Genomic DNA, 12,604 nt, shown 5'->3' with positions numbered 1-12,604 from the left:
ATTACACCAGAGGGGAGGCTGTCACTGTGTGCCGGCAGCAGAGGGGAGGCTGTCACTGTGTGCCGGCAGCAGAGGGGAGGCTGTCACTGTGTGCCGGCAGCAGGGGGGAGGCTGTCACTGTGTGCCGGCAGCAGAGGGGAGGCTGTCACTGTGTGCCCGCAGCAGAGGGGAGGCTGTCACTGTGTGCCCGCAGCAGAGGGGAGGCTGTCACCGTGCCGGCAGCAGAGGGGAGGCTGTCACTGTGCCGGCAGCAGAGGGGAGGTAGAGGAGCCGGCTCTGCACCAGCCGGTGTCCATCTACCCTGAGGGGCAAGAAGAGCTGCGTGTGGAGTAGGAAGGAGTATTTACATAGGACTGACAGGTGATGATAAGGACGCATCAACACAGTGCAGGAGAAGCCCAGGTCTGCTCCAGCTGTAGGGAGAATGTTAACCCTTCACAGCCAAAACTCAGCTGCTTGATTGCGAGTGATTGATGTAGAGAAATGCAGCAGAGCTGAGTGTGATCGGCACAGACCTCTGCACCAGTCCTGTGTCTACATACCCTGTGGGAGGCTAAGCGGCTTCTTGGTGTCCCCAGTAGTTATAAGGAGATTATAATGAGTGTGAATGTACTTTTACATAGGACTGATGATAATGATGCAGCTTTAAACTACAGAGAAACCTAGGTCTGCTCCATCTGCGTGTAGTTGTAGAATATTAACTCTTCACATGCAGAACTGAGAGAGATGTACTGTAGCCACTTGCTTGCGCTTATCCAAGTGGGTGATTGATGTAGAGAGATGCAGCAGAGCTGAGTTTGTCCTTGGCACGGTCCAGTCTTAGCTTCTCCTGGGGCAGGGGTTCAGGTGTCTGCACCAGTCCTGTGTCTACATACCCTGGTCATGGGCTAAGCGGCTTGTTAGTGTCCCCTGTAGTTACATGGAGATCATGATGAGTGACTATGAGTGTGCATGTACGTTTACATAGGACTGACCGTTGATGATAATGATGCAGCTTCAACATACATGAGAAACGTAGGTCTGCTCCATCTGTAGTGTTCTATGTACTGTACGCTCCAGAATGAATCCATCCAGAGAGGTAAGAAGAGACCCTTCTCTGGGCAGAGGCAGCAGAGCTGAGTTTGTCATTGGCACAGTACAGTGTGAGCTCTGCTTCGGTTTGTTAGTGCCCCCTTTGCACCCAGGGCACATGCCCTGCTTGCACCCCTCTAGCTGGACCCCATGTACTGGAGCTTGTGATAAGTGTGTGACAAGTACTTTTTACATAGGACTGACAGTTGATGATAATACTGCAACCGCAAAGTAGATGATAAACTTAGGTCTGCTCCATCTGTAGCGCTGTATGTAGATAAAAACAAGGAGCAATACGGAGTCTTAAATGGTATAAAAAGTTATTTTTTTTATTTTCTCATGCAAATAATAACGAAAGAGGAAGGTGGGGGAAAAGGGGAAATGTTTATCATAAAACCGGCATAACCAGACAAAAACAAGAAATGAGTGGCAAAGACTTATTCCATAAGCTCCCCCAAAGAAAAGTGCATATAGTAAAGTGCTCACACATGTATGGGCACAAGTGGTCTAGCAGGTAAGCCCTAAAATATATAATCATATGAGTACCATATAAAGTTTAACAATAGTGCATGGAATATTCATAAATAAGGCTTCCTTACCACTTAAGAATCAAATGCAGCCAGGTTTAAGGGGAGGAAGAAAGTGGTTGCTACTAGTGCAGGATTGCGCCTCGACGCGCGTTTCGCCAACAGGAGACCGGCTTTCTCAAGAGGCGATGTATGTAGATGTAGGACTTAAACCATTTACATCATACACTCCATCCACAGATAAGAGAAATGTCCTGTAAGCACCACTTGATCGTACCCCCAAACCCTCCAAATGGGTGACTGGTGTAGAAAGAAGCGGCAGAGCTGAGTTTGTCATTTGGCACAGTTCATATTGACATCATATGTGCACCTTCTTAACATATAACTGAGACTTGATGATAATGCAGCCTCAAAGTAAAGAGACACTAAAGTCTGCTAGATCTGTAATGGGGTATGTATGGTAGCAGTAGAGTATTAACCCTTCACAAGCCCCTGCATCTGACATCAAGTGCAACAATGTAATGTCTCTTACTACCAGATATGTTACCACTGATGTAGCAGAACTGAATTTGTCATTAGACATTTTTAAGACCCCGCATTACACTGAGTGGCGCCAAGTGACCAATTTAGCTCTGCTACATCTGTAATACATCTTGGGACGAGGATTTCCCTAATGTTGTAGTCACAGTCAAGTCTGATGACAAAGCATGAAGTCGAGATTAGATACTGCTCTTGTATCTGAGAATTAGGTTCTTTTGAAGAAAAAAAAAAAGCAACTCTGAAGATATCTGAGGGATAATGAGAAAGTATATTGAATGCAGATGTAGCAGAGCTGAGATTGTCGTATGGATTGGAGCTGACGTTTGTGCAACTCCCTGCAGCTACAATTGGGTTACCTGTGGATTTACATGGGACTGCTGGAATACATACTGTACTATCTTTACTTAGAAAATTACTATAATACGAAGATAATAGCAAAATCAGCTCTGCTGCATCTTTTTTTTCTAAACCGAATTTGTCAATGCAGCAGAGCTGAGTTTGTAAATTGGCATAGCTCATTGTGTGTGAGGATAGTAACTGTTCAAATGTAGCGGAGCTGGGTTTGTCATTTACCTGAGAATTACTGTTTATTGCTTTCGATATTCTTGTCATGTAAACATATTCAAACCCCGTTGTACGTACAGATGTAGCAGAGTTGAGTTTGTCGTTTAGCACCCCCTCATCTTCTCATGTATTATTTGCGTAAGGTAAACTTACTGTGTTGGGTTAGAGATTACACAATGGCTTTGCCCGTGGCACCCATACAGATGTAGCAGAGCTGAGTATGTCATTTAAACACATTAAGATTCCCGTGATTGAGTAAGGATGGGGCTACACTGTGACAGACAGGTTGCGCCCCCAAAGATGGCTATATTCCACTGCTACATAGTGCAAGTGAATGGGGTCGCACTACATCCCGCAAGGTACCGACTGCAAAAAGTCCTAATTATTTGCTTGTTATGATACCTTGCGAGTTAGAATGTGACCCCCTTGACTTGCACTATGTAGCAGCCATGTTTGGTCACACAACCTGTGTCATGGCCACTCGCCGTTTAGCCACAAGTTTATTCAAACTCTGGAATTGCAATGTGTTTAAGTGACAAACTCAGCTCTGCTACATCTCTATATGCTCTTAATTTGCCTCTGTCCATTATGCATGTACTGCATGCTGACCCAATATCTGGACTGAGAGCACACAGAAGGATTTGGCGTCGCTCCTTGTTACCTCTGCCCGGGGTTGCCCAAGGAGAAGGGTGAGAGACGTGCCATGTTCTAGGTTATAGGAAAGTTCCACGTGGAGATCACTTTAGTTTTACACTCCAGCAGTCACCGACACTCTGTTGATGTTTTTATACTTAGAGATGTAGCAGAGCTGGGGTTGTCATTAAACTTTGTGAATTGTGAAGTCCAAAGTTAAGTAGGTTTAACTGCAGTCCTATTTAAATCTACATATATTACATGATCAGCGGGATTTTCAAGACAACAGCCTGATTCAGAACGTACCTCTTTCCTCTTAGGCCACGGCCCCACTATCAGTATTTGATCAATATTCGATCAGTATTTTTTCTCAGGAGTGGGAGCCAAAACCAGGTAAAGAAAAATCAGAGAAAGGGTATAATGGAAACAAGTCACCAATTCTGCATTTATCACCCACTCCTGGTTTTGGCTCCCACTCCTGAGAAAAAATACTGACCGAGTACTGATAGTGGGGCCGTGGCCTTAAAAGGGAACCCCATCTAAATATCACACATTTTGGCCCTCACTGATTCTTAAAACGCTGGGCTCGGTTGGATATTTCGATCAACCAATAACAAGTTAATTCTATGAGATGTAAAAATGACAAATTCAGCTCTGCTACATCAATACGTTACTCCTAAAGTAAGGACTCAGCTTGTTTCCACCGGATAACCCCTTTATCATCTATCCTAAGAATAAGTGGTAACTAGTTAATCACTGGGGTCCGACCGCTGGGTTTCACCGGATTATCAGATTTTCTGGATTATCAGGAGCACGTACTTGATCATAGGTTGTCATGCTCCATGGATTGTTCTGATCTGGGAAAACAGATGTAGCAATGTTGAACTTGCCATTGAACTTCTGTCCACTAGTTGCAATATACCGAGCAGTTTTTGGGCTCCTATTTCCCCAACAATCAGCTTTAGGCCACGTTCACACGTTCAATATTTGGTCAGTATTTTACATCAGTATTTGTAAGCCAAAACCAGGAGCAGAACAATAAGAGGAAAAGTATAATAGAAACACGTCACCAATTCAGCATTTATCACCCACTCCTGGTTTTGGTTTACAAATACTGATGTAAAATACTGACCGAATACTGAACGTGTGAAAAAAACCAGGCAGCAAGTGTTTAATTCTCCTGCAGTGCCTCCGCAGAAGGAATTAAGTATTGCACCTCTTCCTTTGAAATCAGTTTGTAATGTATGGGCATGTTGGGTCCTCCAGCGCAAGGGAAACTCAGTGTAGCTGCTTTCACATAAGGACTGGATGGATTCACAATGTATATTGTCGGGAACTGGAGACTTAAGTTGAAACCCCCAATGCAAAATCACAGGGCCCCAACCTACCAAAAGCCATTTATAATACTGGTGTCTTCTTATGTGGCACAGAGGCTTAACATACCCACAGGTACCAAGGGCTATGTTGCAACTGCTTCCTCTATAATGATGCCCCTGGGGAGGTATGCCTAAAAACATTGGATTGTTGGCAGATCCTATTGATTTTTGAGGGTCTACAGAGAATCCTGGACCTGGCTTTACTCTATGACACTGAGAATAATCTGTACCGCATTCCCATGTAAATCCAGGTTAATGACTCCTGAAAATCCTTGACCCACATCCCCCCTGGCCGTGCTGTACGTGACCGGTGGAGAGTACCATTAATCTGCAATATTCACAACTGACAAATATACAAAGGAGTTGCTGCTGTAATCTGTACTGCAGCTCTCATCTGAGCAATGTCTGTTCACTGTATTCAGGTATATTCTGGATACAATACTACATGTAAGGTAGTCATTTTGCAAATATTTTACATTCAGATTGTCAATTAAATCAGTAATGCTGGTGACCAGGGGCGTAACTATAATAGGTGCAGGGTTTGCAGTTGCACCCAGGCCCTAGAGCCTAGGGTAGCCCAAAAGGTCCCTATGGCCCATATGAAAACACTTTTACTATTAAAGACCCAATAGTTGAGGGCCCTGTTGGAGATATTGTATTGACACCCCTAAACTTCAGGTTATATCACTGCTGACAACTAAATGTCTTGGAGAGACTCAGATAAGTGTGAGGCACAGGAGAGGCTGCAGACTGTGCTCTGTGCAGCATGCATGTCACATGCAGTGTGCAGGCTACAGAAGGGATGAGCATATAGAGGTCTGCTAGACTGTAGCCTTATCTCATCTATAGGGCACAGGAAGAACAGAGAGTCTGTGGCTACAGCATAGCATCATATGGCACCATAATATGGTGTATTAGTGGAGATTTAGTTACCAATTATAGACTGAAACCTAATTCTCATATACTAGAAAGTTTCTACAACTTTTTAATAGACTTTCATCATTTCATGATCTCTGCTTTCTGAAAATTCTTGTTTAGTCTAAAGGTTGAAAAACAGCATAAATAGAAAACAAAGCGGTGGCAAAAAACTATCCATAATATTTGGAGTCCAGGCTGATACATTTCACCTGCAGTGATACATTGTAATAAACTGTTAGGACAGGAGGGGGAGATGTGAACAGCTAGATGTCAGGACTAGATACAATTGTATCAGATGTGAGCAGTATATATCTCTGGAATTGTAACCTCTGGAGTTATAGGGAACTTGTCATCAAGACATTAGATCCCCAATTAAATGCATGTTTTTAAATGCCCTTTAATGCTTATTAAATGCATAACTATCTTGTAGTAGTTAGTATGGAAATTGTAGAGCAATCAAGCTCTGAAGTGTTTATCACAAGTGCAGTGGGAGGACACTGCCCTTCCCGCTCTCATGTCTGCCTTTCTTATTTCCCTGCCCGCTGTCAGTCTCTAGTCTTTGACTGACAAGTCACTCTTTTCTCTTCCCCTACCCAAGATTCTGAGCAGGCGCCAAATAATTTCCCAGGGTCGTCTCATTGGAGGGGCGGTGCACACGCTGATCGTTAGCAAGAGCCGGACTATCAATCTGCACATGTGCTGCCCCCTCTGATCTTCGCCTGGGGTCATCTCGATAGATCGTTGGGCTAGAAGGCAGGAAAAAGAAGCGCAATAGGGTCTTATTTTTAAAACATTTTTAACCAGATATAAATGTTATTCTAACCTGGCAAGGTTGTGATCACACAACAATTTTGGAGCATATAATCCCAGCTGCTGCAGGTCCACGAGTCCTCGGACCAGATATGAATGTAAGGAAGGGAAATTGTGGATGTTCCGCGCTGCTGGAGGATGGAATAGCAAATCCAGCTACACACAGGAAGGGTATGTGTTTTTTTTATTTGTCGACGCATTTCGAAGTTAACATACTTCTTCTTTAGGACAAAACCATATAGTTTTTTTGTCCCGAAGAGGAAGTATGTTAACTTCGAAACGCGTCGACAAATAAAAAAACCGCATACCCTTTCGGTGTGGACCTGGATTTTCCTATTCCACCCATCCACAATTTCCCTTCCTTACGTTTAGATAGTTAGGCTGGCTCTCGCCAGCAATCTGCATGTGCGTCGCCCCTCTGCTTAGATGACCCCGGGCAATGATTTGGCATCTATATTTGTCAAAACCAGGGTGCGGTAATCAGGTGCACCCACTGATTTTGGCAGCATTGGCATGCAATCTGTGTATAGAGGATTGCACAACCACCACCCAGATATTGGGTGTTAAAGGGGTAGGGGAATCAAGCATTTTGACATGCCTTGTATTTTTTCGCTTGGGGTATGTCCCTCTACCTTAGGGTTAAAACATGTGTCGGTGGCATGAGCTCCATTAGAATAGGACAGTTGCACTATATCCGGCAGGTATCTGTAGACTTGACGTGACTGAACCCACTCTCCACCCGATGCAGAATCGAGCAGGACCCTAAAAAGGTCAAAGAACATCTGATCTGGATCTGCAAGTGATCTATAGTGTATGGAGAGCTGTCTGATCTTAGAAGTTGTGTTCAGCCGTCATCTTGGCATCACTGTTCATAGTCCAACCAAGTTTCAGTTAAAACCCCCCATGTGATAATATGATAGAGTTTTGTCACCCCATAAAGGTCCTTATGGGATTTTGACACTATGTGGGATATTGTAGTCATTATCGTATTCTCAGCATCTTACTTGTTGTGGAAATTTACAGGAAATGTGGGCGGATTTCACGAGTTCCTATTCCTAAAACCTCATTAAGTTTTGTGTTTTGGACTTACGTCAGCTCGGACCGCCGGCTCCTTCTTCTTGTGCTCCGGGAGGAACTATTACAAATATTAGTTTGCATCCTTCCTTTGTTTTTATTGCTTTCCGACATTGAACGTCACCTGCCATCGGAGCTGGGACTGGGAACCAGTGAGGGCAAATATCAGTATCCATGACTATTCTGGTTATTTCATCGGGCCCCTGATTTTCAGAATTTGGGGTCCCAATTCTAAAATTGCATTGCTCAGATATCGGCCCCTAGGATTTTTATTTAAGGCCATTTTTTATATTGGATACTGAGATACCCTGTTTTGTATTGGCCCCTGCATTTTGCATATTTAGACCATTTCGTAGAGGATCAGGGATGTCAGTGATCACGGGTTATGAATTGGGTAGATGCTAAGGGGCAAAGGGGGCTCAACTCAAATTTCTTCATCCTGTTTCTATGTGGCTGGTGTGAGCAAAATCTGTACCAGGTCCTAGTCCTACAAAATAAAACCCGTATGGTAAACGCCATAAAGCAATAAAAAAATAGAGAAAAAAAAAACCCTTAAAAATTCCAGAATTGTCATTTTTTTTGGTCGCCGCACCTCCCTTCTACAAAGCAATCAAATCATCATATCATATGTACCCCATCTCAAAATGGTGCCAATAAAAACTACAGCGTGCAATGAAAAAAAACCACCTCTCCATTGACAGAAAAAAAAAGTTACGAGTCTCAGAAAATGGTGACACAAACCAAATTGATGTATATTTTTCACCACTTCAAAAAAGTAAAAGAAATAAATCTATATTTTTTTGTACTGTTATGATCATACCGAGCGGGAGAATAATGTCACCAGGTCCTTTTTTACCACATAATGAACGTCATAAAACGGAAACCCCAAAAACTATGGTGGAGATGCTTTTTTTTTTCTTCACCATTTTATGACATTTTGATTTTTTTCCCTTTTTTTAAGTACATTATAGTAAGGTAGAGAAAAACGAATGCATAAAATAGCTGGGTTTGGAAATGGTTAAGACGCAGCCACAATGGTAGTAATGCTATGTGCCAAATCCGGGAGATGTAGGAGGAGAAAGAAGAGCAGCTAAAAGTGATACAACAGAGACCAGGCGGCCATTTTCTTGTGGACGACCCTATTTAGTACATGGATACCACAATGTGTGTAATATGTAGGGTCTTTGTGTCTCTTTATATCACAGTGCACTATATATAATCTAATAGTATGGATATTGCCGACTCCTGCTCTGCATTTCCACACTAGGCCTCATGTACTAAATTTGCCTTGTCGGGACCCTTGTTACCCATAGCAACCAATGAAAGTTCAGCTTTCATGTTCAAACCTGCACTGGAAAAATGAAACGTGAACTCTGATTGGTTGCTATAGCCGCACTATAAAATGTCCTCAGCCAGGTATACACATGTGATGTTGAGCGGTCAGTGCCGCCAACTTAGTTTTTTTCTCTGTGCATCGTGATAAGGTGGAGGTAATTTACGTGCAAAAAATGCTAAAAATTAATTTTTTTGAGGAAAAACTGTGGATTTCACTCTTTTTTTTTTGTCCGGATAGGGTGAAATTCACAACGTATGTGGATTTCGCAGCAGATTTTGTGGCTAAATCTTTGGTAGAAATTATCTGTTACGTCTTGGGGAAGAAGCAGGGCATAAACAATGGTACCAAGTACCCCATCACCTCTTGTATTTGGGAGAAATTTTTGGGACAACCCAGACCCTTATGAAATGGAAGAAACCAGTGCTACACCCCTGTTGGTGTCAGCTAATGGCACAAGAAGATGGGTCATTATAAGCTTTTCTAAAAAAAAAAAAATGGAAGTTTATGGTCTGTATCCGCGCTGCCAACTGATGAAGTGACGTCAAATGCCAGAGATAATGTAAAAAAAAAAGGTTTCTTTTATTTTTCTACGCGTTTCGAAGTGTTACCCTCTTCTTCTTCAGGAACATAAACCATTGACAATTATTAAGATGAATATTAATATAAATATTAATAAGACCCTATTTTTTGAGCTATTTTTCCTCCTCAGCCGTTTATATCTATAATCTTTTTTTAGCAGACATCTTCTCGTTTTTTAAAGACGACCTGTCACCAGGTCAAAAGTGGTCACTAGTTGCTCGTACTTTATTCACGCTGCACCCCTGAGCGTTCACTTTTTTGTGTTGTTGAAATCCGCTATGCGGTTCCAGAGATATTGGCCTTTTTATTTAGTGCCAAGGGGGCGTGGTTAACCAGGCAGCTGAAAGACATGCCCCTGAGGATCCTGTGAGCCACACCCCCTTGTAAAGATTGGCACAAAATAAAAAAGCCCCATATCTCTGGAACTGTATGGAGGATTTCAAAAAATAAAAAAATGGCATACTCAGGGCGACAATGGGAATAAAATAAAAGTAAAAACTGGCTACTTTGACCTGGTGATAGGTCCTTGTCAAGCAAGTCTGACTTCTTCCTGACGTGCTCCATATGGGAAATTGATGGTACCATGCTATGCGGTTTTGTATTATTTCTGTTGAGCTTAATTATAACCTCTGTTAATATTTTGCAGTCCTATATCTTAATTTGGAATAAATCCCCCCATAATCTGCGCTCGTTCTAATCCTCTCCTAAAGACTAAGTAACAGATTGTGTAAAACAGATTTTTTTTTCTCCCTTGTAAAAAGCCTTATATTCACTGTAACCTTATCATGTGGCAAAAGGTTACTGGCACAAGCAGGCATGGCGGGAAACAGAGGCCGCCCTCACTGACACGTTCACACAGCTTTCAAAGCAGGCTTTAATCCCTGAGACATGTTACCGTAATCCCCTGCCCAGACCCTAATTACCATAAACCCTAACAAGGTGATAATTTCCATTTACATGGCATTCAGCTATTGAGTACAGTGAGTACAGATGTAGCAGAGCTGAATTAGTCATTGAAGCCCATCTGAACTGAAAACATGAACACTTTTAAGAATATATGCCCCCATTTTGGGGTCACATGAGTCCGGGAAGCTGAGATATTAGGGTCTCCATTCTGTAAAGCTCATTTAACTATCCTTTTTTACTTCTAATGGTTCTGCATGATGAAATAGTTAAAATAGATTTTGTCCCTTCACATCCTGTCTTCATGGCTGACACATACCTGCAGGCTTTATATATTAGACCTAATCTCTGTGGTGGTGTCGTGATTTTCCCCAATCAGAAAAAAAGAATGGTGGGGCTGTTGGATTTCAGCATGCCCAATCCTTTTGATCTCAGAGGAGATGTTCTGCCACTAGAGGTGTCTGTCAGCAGATTGCTCCCCGTTTCTCATTCACAGCACACGTGAATAGTAGGACCCAACATTCGGGGGGTACGACCACTGGGACGCCTACCAAATCTGAAAAGGGAGTTCTGTATCCTTTATATGAATGGAGTGGTTGTGTGCATTTATGGTGGTCACACATGTGCGCTACTGCCCCCACAGACCCATAGAAGTGAATGGCGCGGTGGTCCATTTTCACGATCAGAGGTCGGACCCCCACCGATTATACATTTATCATTTATTCCGTATCCCTTTAAATTGGGATCTCATGTTCTGGCTTTTGTTGCTGAGACATTTTACAACATTATGCTTTGTTCAGAGTTGCGTTGCCCCCACTGATGAGGATGAAGGAAGTGTTGCACCCACTTTCCTGTTTTTTAGGTGCACAGCGCCCCCGTCACCTGGCTGCAGCTACCAGCACAGCTGCTTTGCTTGGGCTCCTCTGTGCAGGGAACAATTACAAGGTAATGCAGCGTTGCATAAATACTCAATCTCTCATTCTCAGGGTCAGTGGGGGTCACAGAAGTTAGACCCCATATAAATGTCATCATCTTATTAAATTAGAACCTGTATGTAGTGGCTGCCATCTTTTTTTTTTCTCCAGCTGAGAGGTGCCCCAGTGACAGGCCCCTTTAAATTTGGGCTCCAAAAAAGTCTTACAAAAATCATCACACAGGAAGACGCTCAGGAAGGACTTGCCCCGCAGGCTTATGTAGCCGATTTCCATGTGAATGGGGAGAACTTGAAGTTCCTGTACTTTTTTGGCCGTATCAACAGGTTTATGAATCACGTGTAATTGTTATTGTATGATTGTGACAAAATTACATCATTCATTACCTGCAAGGAGTTTTGCTCATATATTTAGCAAACATGGAAACTGGTCTAGCAAAGTTCACCTGGTCTCCATATAGAATTAATCTTATAAAAATTTACATTACTGATCCTGTGTAACATCCTGTATTATACTCCAGAGCTGCACTCACTATTCTGCTGGTGCAGTCACTGTGTACATACATTACATTACTGATCCTGTACTGATCCTGAGTTACATTCTGTATTATACTCCAGAGCTGCACTCACTATTCTGCTGGTGCAGTCACTGTGTACATACATTACATTACTGATCCTGAGTTACCTCCTGTATTATACTCCAGAGCTGCACTCACTATTCTGCTGGTGCAGTCAATGTGTACATACATTACATTACTGATCCTCTACTGATCCTGAATTACATCCTGTATTATACTCCAGAGTTGCACTCACTATTCTGCTGGTGCAGTCAATGTGTACATACATTACATTACTGATCCTCTACTGATCCTGAATTACATCCTGTATTATACTCCAGAGCTGCACTCACTATTCTACTGGTGCAGTCACTGTGTACATACATTATATTACTGATGTGAAGTTACATCCTGTATTATACTCCAGAGCTGCACTCACTATTCTGCTGGTGCAGTCACTGTGTACATACATTACATTACTGATCCTGAGTTGCATCCTGTATTATACCCCAGAGCTGCACTCACTATTCTGCTGGTGCAGTCACTATTCTGCTGGTGCAGTCACTATTCTGCTGGTGCAGTCACTATTCTGCTGGTGCAGTCACTGTGTACATACATTACATTACTGATCGTGAGTTACATCCTGTATTATACTCCTGAGCTGCACTCACTATTCTGCTGCTGCAGTCACTGTGTACATACATTACATTACTGATCCTGTACTGATCCTGAGTTACATCCTGTATTATACTCCAGAGCTGTACTCACTATTCTGCTGGTGCAGT

The 12,604-nt window shown here is 42.7% G+C and overlaps 1 protein-coding gene across 2 annotated transcripts in view; it reads left to right on the top strand.

The window, feature by feature from the left end:
* NPR3 (natriuretic peptide receptor 3) overlaps positions 1–12,604 on the top strand; it is a 105,276-nt gene that overhangs the window by 2,835 nt on the left and 89,837 nt on the right. The window lies entirely within an intron of this gene.

The sequence above is a fragment of the Phyllobates terribilis genome, unplaced genomic scaffold (assembly GCF_046119375.1).
Source record: "Phyllobates terribilis strain yellow unplaced genomic scaffold, ASM4611937v1 Scaffold_1__5_contigs__length_1240528914, whole genome shotgun sequence".
Lineage (NCBI taxonomy): Eukaryota > Metazoa > Chordata > Amphibia > Anura > Dendrobatidae > Phyllobates > Phyllobates terribilis.
This window is presented reverse-complemented; position numbering and strand designations above follow the sequence as displayed.